Below are 8,646 nucleotides of genomic sequence, written 5' to 3'. Positions count from 1 at the left end.
TTTGTCACCCAGGCTGGAGTGCAGTGGAACAATCTTGGCTCACTGCAACCTCCACCTCCCAGGTCCAAGTGATTCTCTTCTCGGGCCTCAACCTTCCAAGTAGCTGGGATTACAGGCATCTGCCACCATGGCCAGCTAATTTTTTGTATTTTTAGTAGAGATGGGGTTTCTCCATGTTGGCCAGGCTGGTCTCGAACTCCTGACCTCAAGTGATCTGCCCACCTCGGCCTCCCAAATTGCTGGGATAACAGGCATGAGCCTGTTTGAATCGCTGGCCAGGTTTGAATTGCATGGCCAGGTTTGAATCACTTTCAAAAATACAAGTTTACCTCAGTTAAATTGATAATCTAGGCTCTCTAATGTAAATCAGTCTGAATTAGTCTTCTTTTTCCTTTTTCTACTTTTGGCTTTAGTAAAATTAATGTAATCCTGGAAAAGTACAGAAATTAGTATTATCACAACCTTAGGAAGGTATAAGAACAAGAATACACTTTTTATAAAATGAATACACTTCATGGTGTTGCTATTTTTAAATAGTAAGTAGAAGTTTTATCCTCACTGTTGTTTAAGGCATTTGAAGAATTCTAAATAATCCTTCAAATTAAATTTGTAATTAAATTTTAAATCACTGAAGGGATTTTAATTATGTTTAGAATCAATGTTTAAATGCTCAAGGAAACTGATTTTCTGAGTTTTGTTTATTAGCTATACAAACTTAGAGCATTAATTACATTATAAGAAGGGAGAGTTGTCTCCATGCTTAAAAACCCCTGAGACTTCAAGTATTCCCCAAATAGTACAGATCAAAAGCCCTAAAAATGCATGTACTCCCAGAACAACATAATCAACTTTAAGTAGTTTATTTTAAGGCTACAGTTAAAATGAGCAAAGGTGTGGCTCTAAGGATTATAATCCTAGTGTTGCTAAGTTTAGCAAAAGTAGAAACAACTTAAACATTCAAAAATGAGGCATTTGATATTGACAACTATCCCAAGGTTTACAACTCATTCTCCTGGGGAAGCTGTGAAAAATTAATTACTGTTCCCAGCAGGTGGGACTGCAAAATGATGCAAGCCCAGTGCAGAGTGTTTTAGCAGTGTCTATCAAAATTTAAACATACTTCGATCCAACAATCCCACTCCTAGGAATTTATCTTAGGAATACACCTGTAGGAAGTAACATGTATGAGTTTATTCTTTGCCTCGTTTGTAACAAAAGAAAAATTAGAGACAACCTTGCATAGAAGACACTAGTTAAGTAAACCATGGTTCAGCTATACAATTATCTATTTTGTGGCTATAGGAGAGAATGAGGATGCTCTTACTGTACTGATAATGGAGAAGCTCCAGAAATATGTTGCTTTTTAGAAAAAGTAAGGTGCAGAACGGTGTCGATAGTGTGTTCCCTTTGTGTAAGAAGGTAGGGGAAATAAGAGCATGTATTTGCATTTGCTTTTATTTGCATAAGGAAACACTGGAAGAATACACAAGAAACTAATAAAAGGGGTTACTTATATGGAACAGGGGTAGGATGGGAGTATTTACCTTTTTATATTCTTTTGATTTTGAACCATATGAATATTTTTCTTACTCAAAAAGTTAAATTTAAGTTAGGAGACTGCTAAATTATTAGGTGTCTATGTGATAGAATGCTAGGTAGTGATTAAAATTTATGTTATAGGTGCTGAAATAGACATAGAAATGTTCAAATATATATAATGGGTAAGAAAAGCAGGTTATAAGAAAGTAACATATACTCCTATAATTTAAGAAATTCTATTTATTTCTTTAGCATAGTTTACTAAAAGCTGACTCAGTAATGTGTCCTTTTGTAAGTCTATTCGTTGAAGACCTAATTCCCATGCCTCATAATGTGACTGTATTTGAAGATGGGATATTTAAGGAGGTAATTAAAATGAGTTACAGTGAGGTCATTAGGTGGGCCCTAATCTAATATGATTGGAGTTCTTATAAGAAGAGGAAATTTGGACACACATATGTACAAAGTGAAGACCATATGAAGATGGAGAGAAGACAGTCATCTATAAGCCAAGGAGAGAGATCTTGAAAGAAGCTATCCTTGCCTACACCTTGATCTTGGACTTCTAGCCTCCAGAATAGTGAGAAATTTTTGTCATTTCAGCCACCCAACCCATAGAACTTTGTTATAGCAGCAAACTAATGACAATACTGATACACAGTCCCAAAATTTCCAGGAGCTCAACATTCCCAGGAGCTTGTACGAACAGGCAGTGTATAGAAATGCCTGTTTTGTACGTCCTACTAGCTAATTAGGTAAATCAAACTATGGTGTCATGTCTTCATTTGCACTTCTTTACATTTGCCTAATGTTAACAAGTTGTATTAGTGTTCTGAATTTGAATGTCATTATGCTAACATGATCAGTGAAGCAACTGATTACTTTTAGATGTAGAGCTGAACTGGGATGTGGTAACCAAGGTGTGTATTATAGTGGCCCCTCTGAAAGAGGAATGAGGTTATAGTGCTACTCACACCTTCATGGTCTTTTTTTTTTTTTTTTTTTTTTTAAATAAGGACAAGGGTTTCACTATGTTGCTTAGGCTAGAATGTGACTATAGGAGAGAATAAACTCCGGGGCTCAAGCAATCCTCTTGAGTAGCTGGGACTAGAGGCACATACCACCACACCCAGCCATGGTCAGTATCTTCCCTTTAAAAGTAATAACCCTGGCTGGGGCTGCTCCCCACCGAGACCACATCTAGGGAAGTATTTGGCAAAGAAAAGAATTTCAATTTCAGAAATAATCAGAAACATCTCTGATTAGTATATCCAATTAGCACATCCAATGGGCTAAACACCACAGTAAACAATGCCCCTATGCAAAAACAAAGTCAAATGAAACAAACAAACAAAAACACCCAGACTTAATGTTCAGGAACACTTTGGACTCTGACTTTTTTGCATTATATTGCAACATCCTTATATGTGAACCATCTAGAGACTAAACTAAACTAGGACAATTTACAAGGGAGAATTTCCCAGCTAATTAAATTAGGGCAAGGTTAATTCATTGAGAATGCCCTGAAATGTTGAGAGGAAATGTAGAAACTGCTTACAGGATCTAGGCTTCTCTGACTGTTACAGGAGGGAGAAAGGAAGCTGTATTTGAAGCTGAATATATCCGGGAGGCTGAGAGAGTAACCTAGCCGGCAAGTATATACAGCTGGATGTGCCAGGGACAGCAGTCATGAGCAGCCAGCCCAGAAGGCACTTCTTCATATATGTCTACATTATCTCTTATGATCTTTGCAGTGACATCATTTGGGCATATGAAAACCTTACTTCTGGTTGATTTCTCCACTTCCTGCCCCATGCTGCCTTCTTAGAATCTAAAAAGCGCTCTGAAGACAGACACTCAACAATTCAGAGACCTCGAATCCCACAAGATTGTTAGTGCCTGTAACACAGTTTACATTGCTGTAGAGCCTTTCATGTGACAAAAATTTAAACAAGCATTTTTTTTTATTATTTACTTTTACTGGCTCCCTTTCTATAACCGGTTTAGGTTGTAGAAAGCCTTTTGGTTTTCACCACGAATTATATCAAATTGTCATGGTAAGCTCACTTCCTCTTTCTTTTTTTGTGTAGTTGAACTCACCTAAGATGCATGGTTTACCCCATACTTTTTTTTTTTTTTGAGACAGAGTTTCGCTCCTGTTACCCAGGCTGGAGTGCAATGGCGCGATCTCGGCTCACCGCAACCTACGCCTCCTGGGTTCAGGCAATTCTCCTGCCTCAGCCTCCTGAGTAGCTGGGATTATAGGCCGCGCCACCATGCTCAGCTAATTTTTTGTAGTTTTAGTAGAGACGGGGTTTCACCATGTTGACCAGGATGGTCTCGATCTCTTGACCTCGTGATCCACCCGCCTCGGCCTCCCAAAGTGCTGGGATTACAGGTGTGAGGCACCACGCCCGGCTACCCCATACTTTTTTAATACACCAGAAATACAATATGCAAAGACACTTCATTGATGTGCGCATGGAATTTTAATTGTTCAATGCTATTTTGCATTGACCACACTCAGTCATAAATGTACCTAGTGATATCTGAGTTAAATTGATGCTCCGTTTTCATTTCCTCTCTCTCTCTCTATTTTTTTTTCTGAGATAGAGTCTCACTCTGTCGCCCAGGCTGGAGTGCAGTGGTGCAATCTCTGCTCACTATAGCCGCTGCCTCCAGGTTCAAGCGGTTCTCCTGCCTTAGCCACCCGAGTAGCTGGAATTACAGGCATGCACCACCATGCCCAGCTAATTTTTTGTATTTTTAGTAGTGATGGGGTTTCACCATGTTGGCCAGGCTAGTCTTGAACTCCTGACTTCGGGTGATCCACCTACCTCCCAAAGTACTGGGATTACAGCCGTGAGCCACTGCCCAGCCTCCTCTCATTTTAAAGCCTGTCTAACAAGCCTTTCTGGAACTCCAGAAATCTATTAGCATCTGCATAGGCACAGCCTGGCAACTCTAGCAGTTGTTTCATTACAGAGAAACATTCCTGGCAGCTCCCCTGCCCCCACCCCGCCAACCCCCACCCCCAAGCTCCACTCCCTGTTATGCTGCCTTTTTTGCCACTTTAACCTGACCCTCCCAATTTTCCCAACATCTCTTCAGTGATGTTATCTTTATATCTGGTAATAGGTCCCTGACCTTTGATTTCATTATTTCTTTTCCTTGGTAAATAAACATGTTTCCCCTAAGAAAATAAGAGACATCCTTTTGGATTTCCTTTATCAATGTCAGTGTAGTCTAAGGGAAAAGAATTTGGAACCGGGAGATAGAAGACCTCAGTTCCAGCATTAGCTCCTTTTATAACTGGTTGTGTGACTTTGAAAAGCAGTTTAAGTCCTCTCTACCTCTGGCATGTAATTTCTTAACTGTAAAAAATATTATAAATCCATTCTGTCCTCATAATTTTTATCACCAAAGGACACTTATTAAATGCCTCCTTGGTGATGAGAGCTTTCATTTGGGGTAAGGTAGGCATTCAGGGCCCTTGTTAATTAGGGGTCTTGAGCAGGACATTTGAGCTTCCTATGATTGTACACATCGCTTTAGTTTTAGTGCTTCGTGTACAGGAAGAAACAAGAGGAAAACAGCAAAAAGCATTTTGTAGCTGTTGTTTTAAAAAAAGCAGAATGCATTTAACATAAAAATCTTGTCTTTTATCCTAAGTTCATATCTAATCTACATTTTTGCTGTAAAAAAAGTCATCTCTTTTATGAAATTATGGCCAAAGTAGACATTACTTTGTAAAATTGTCCTTTTTACCAAAATAAAAGGTTATAAAGCCTTTTCAAAAAAACTTTTTTTTTTAGAAAAAACATTCTTGTCTCCAAAAGGTTTTGCTAATGGGTGAATTCCAAGTCCGGCTCTGCTAGACTACAGGGCTCAATATCAGCCCATACTTTCTTTTACTTTTCTTTTCTTTTTTTTTTTTGAGACACAGTCTCAGTCTTTTGCCCAGGCTGGAGTACAGTGGCATGACGCTGCGGCCTTGACCTCCTGGGCTCAGGTGATCCCCCCAACCTCAGACTGCCAGGTAGCTGGGACTACAGGCATGCACCACCGTGCCCAGCTAATTTATGTACTTTTTGTAGAGACAGTGTTTCACTGTATTGCCCAGGTGGATCTTGAATTCCTGGGCTTAAGCAATCCTCTCGCCTAGACCTCCCAAAGTGCCAGGATTACAGCCATGAGCCACCATGCTGGGCCCATATCTTTTTTAAAAAAACTTTATTTTAGGTTGGGCCTGAGAGCTCATTCCTGTAATCCCAACACCTTGGGAGGCTGAGGTGGGAGGATTGTTTGAGGCCAGGAGTTTGAGACCAGCCTGGGCAATATAGTAAGAATTACTCTCTACAAAAACATGTAGAAAACATTAGCTGGGTATGGTGACATGCACCTGTAGTCCCAGTTAGTTGGGAGGCTGAGATGGGAGGATCTCTAGAGCCCTGGAGTTTGAGGCTTGTATTTTTTAGAGACTAGGTCTAGTTCTGACACCCATGCTAGAATGCAGTGGGATGATCATGGCTCACTGCAGCCTCAAACTCCTGGGCTCAAATGGTCCTCCCACCTCAGCCTCCCAAGTAGCTGGGACTACAGGCACATACCACCATGCCCAGCAATGTAAAAAAACACTTTTTTAGAGATGGGGTCTTGTTATGTTGCCCAGGCTGGTCTCAAACTCCAGCCATATCTTTCTTGGGGAGTTTGGAGTCCACCTCTAGCAGCCATTGTCTTCTTTCAGACTCTGGTGAATAGTTTTAGAAAATTATTAATGAAAAAAAAGAAATCAGCTGAGCATGGTGGCACAGGCCTGTAGTTTCAGCTACTCAGGAGACTGAGGAAGGAAGATTGCTTGAGCCCAGGAAATCAAAGGTACAGTGAACTATATCAAGCCACTGCACTCTAGCCTGGGCAACAGAGCAAGACCCTGTCTCAGGAAAAAAGACAAAAGAAAATTCTGAGCTAGTGGTCTCTGGGCAAGGTGGGACCTAGTGTCTTATCTGCCTCTTAGTGTCACTAACTGTCCATCTTTATCCTAATGGGACATCCGAGAATGACATGTGCGCACGGATGGCTCTCTGTGCCCCAGTCTCCAGGCTCTAGTTGTATACAACTTAACCCATTCATACTCCCTTGATAAAGTGCACCTGAATGCCAGGTGAGTTAAATTGATACGATTTTAATAGTGGTTCTCAAACAGAAGTGGGCATCAGAATTGCCTTGGGGCTTGTTAATCTTTGGTTGCCAGGCCCCACCCTACAATTTCTGATTCAGAGAAGTCTGCAGTGAGGCTGAAAATTTTGCAATTCTATTAAGTTCCCAGGTGATGCGAAGCTGCTGGTCTTGGAAGAACCATACTTTGTATGTATGGTTCCACTGCATGATAAGAACTTCGAATCCTGTGGAATTTAGTAATTAATTAGTCATAAACTACATTTTTATTATTTCCTTTACTTTCTTTTTTTTTTTTGAGATGGAGTTTTGCTCTGTCACCCAGGCTGGGAGTGCAGTGGCCTATCTCGGCTCACTGCAATCTCTGCCTTCCGGGTTCAAGTGATTCTCCTGCCTCAGCCTCCTGAGTACTGGGACTACAGGCGAGTGCCACTAGGTGCTGCTAATTTTTGTATTTTAGTAGAGATGGGGTTTTACCATGTTGGCCAGGATGGTCTCCATCTCTTGACCTCATGATCTGCCCACCTCAGACATACAAAGTGTTGGGATTACAGTTGTTAGCCACCACGCCCAGCCACATTTTGACTGTTTCTAAGAAATTACTTTCTACACTTCGGTTCAACTACTGAATTAGTAACCCCTCAAGGTCTTCCAGCTAAAAAATTCCGCGATGTTTAAGTGAGTCAAGACAATGGACCTTGATTCAGCAATTGAAGGCTGATTCCCTGTGCAACCATGTTCTCTTTCAACTCTTTTTTTCTTGAGACAGGGCCTTGCTCTTTCTCCCAGGCTGGTGTGCAGTCATATGATCATGGCCCATGGTAACCTCTAACTCATGGGCTCAAGCAATCCTCCCACCTCAGCCTCCTGAGTAGCTGGGACTACAGGTTGGCAACACCACGCCTAGCTAATTTTTGTATTTTTTGTTGAGACGGGCACTTGCTGTGTTGCCCAGGCTTGTCTGAAACTCCTGGGCTCAAGTGATCTGCCCACCTCAGCCTCCCAAAATGCTGGGATTACAGGCGTGAGCCGCTGCGCCCACTCTCTCTTTCAACTCTTTCAGTATCCCCTCCACCCCACCTTCCACTCCACCTACATAAAGAGGCTAACATTCAGTTTCATAGGAAACGAGGATGGCTTGTTGTGTTTAGTTTCCAGCACAAATACGGAACAGAGTGCTCTTCTCCAAGTCTTGTCAGTTGCTATGAGAATCTCCTCTTTTCCTTAAGGATCTGAGGAAATCAAGTCTACATTAAGGCTCTGCTGTGGCTGGAGGAAGGTCACACCAGGCAGAGCAAATCTGCTTTAAGAATGTCCAAGAAGGCCGGGCGCAGTGGCTCAAGCCTGTAATCCCAGTACTTTGGGAGGCCCAGGCGGGTGGATCACAAGGTCAAGAGATCAAGACCATCCTGGTCAACATGGTGAAACCCCGTCTCTACTAAAAATACAAAAAATTAGCTGGGCATGGTGGCACGTGCCTGTAGTCCCAGCTACTCAGGAGGCTGAGGCAGGAGAATTGCCTGAACCCAGGAGGCGGAGGTTGCGGTGAGCCGAGATCGCGCCATTGCACTCCAGCCTGGGTAACAAGAGCGAAACTCTGTCTCAAAAAAAAAAAAAAAAAGAATGTCCAAGAGCCGGGTGCAGTGGCTCACACCTGTAATCCCAGCACTGGGAGAGGCTGAGGCGGGCAGATCACCTGAGGTCAGGGGTTTGCAACCAACCTGATCAATATAGTAAAACCCATCATAAAAAAAAAAAAAAAAAAAAAGAATGTTCAAGACAGGCACGGTGATGTATTGCTCTTACTCTGATAGAGCCTACAGGTCATTTAAAGTTGAAATCCAAAAGGAACCAAAGGAAATTTAAATTACTTATATAGGCTTTCATAATAGTGATATGTTTTCCATGAAAACATTTCAATCAATTGTT

The sequence above is a fragment of the Sapajus apella genome, unplaced genomic scaffold (assembly GCF_009761245.1).
Source record: "Sapajus apella isolate SASKATOON/1434 unplaced genomic scaffold, GSC_monkey_1.0 scaffold28, whole genome shotgun sequence".
NCBI lineage: Eukaryota > Metazoa > Chordata > Mammalia > Primates > Cebidae > Sapajus > Sapajus apella.
This window is presented reverse-complemented; position numbering follows the sequence as displayed.